This window comes from Cebus imitator, unplaced genomic scaffold, assembly GCF_001604975.1.
Source record: "Cebus imitator isolate Cc_AM_T3 unplaced genomic scaffold, Cebus_imitator-1.0 Scaffold196, whole genome shotgun sequence".
In the NCBI taxonomy this organism is placed as follows: Eukaryota; Metazoa; Chordata; class Mammalia; order Primates; family Cebidae; genus Cebus; species Cebus imitator.
Genome location: NW_016107511.1, coordinates 3,913,887 through 3,914,654, shown reverse-complemented (window position 1 = coordinate 3,914,654; position 768 = coordinate 3,913,887).

The following is a 768-nucleotide window of genomic DNA, read 5'->3' as shown; positions in this document are numbered from 1 at the left end:
AAAGCAAAGGGAAAGTGAGTCTGAAGTCTTGTCTTCATGCTGTTCTCTAAACGTCTGCTTTCTCTGTGGCAGATGGTCTCTCTGGTCTGATCACTGGGGCCATTGCATTGCTCTTCTCTGAGAATCAGAGTGCAGTGGAGTTCCCTTGCTTTATTGGTCTCCTGTTGGCTTGAATAAGATCTTCAGATGTTTCTGAGTTTCCGCAACCTTCTTCTTCCAGGTTGTGTCTGAAATGGTCATATGCAGCCTTTCTGGCGGGATCATTTTGCCCCTTGCTGCATTAGCCCATGTCATATATGCTAGTTTTCAACTCAGTTAAGTTGCTTCTTATTTACCTCTATGGCACTTCCACATTGCAAAGATTCCTAGGTCTAGCAGGACGTTTTCTATAAACAAATCTTCCAGAAACAGAAGAATGCTCACACAGTAAGTCAGGGAAACCAAATTTATTACTCGAAGAGGGGCAGGAAGAATCAGCAAAAACCTAATTTCTATGGCAAGCCTTACCTTTGAGATCAGAGAAGTTGCCAAGGGTTGACAGTCTCCTCTGCGCACGCCCCACTTTGTACTGCAGCTGAGGATCCCCTAAGTTCTCCACTGAAGTTTTATATCCCATGTGCAACTTGGCTCTCTGAGTTTAAAAGTTGCAGAAATATCTGGTTCCAGGAGGAACAGGAACAGAGCCCAGGCTGTTCCAGACAGTTTTTCTCTTCATCTCAGGATATTGTCTTCTCGGAACATTCTACAATTATTCTGAGAACTAGGAGG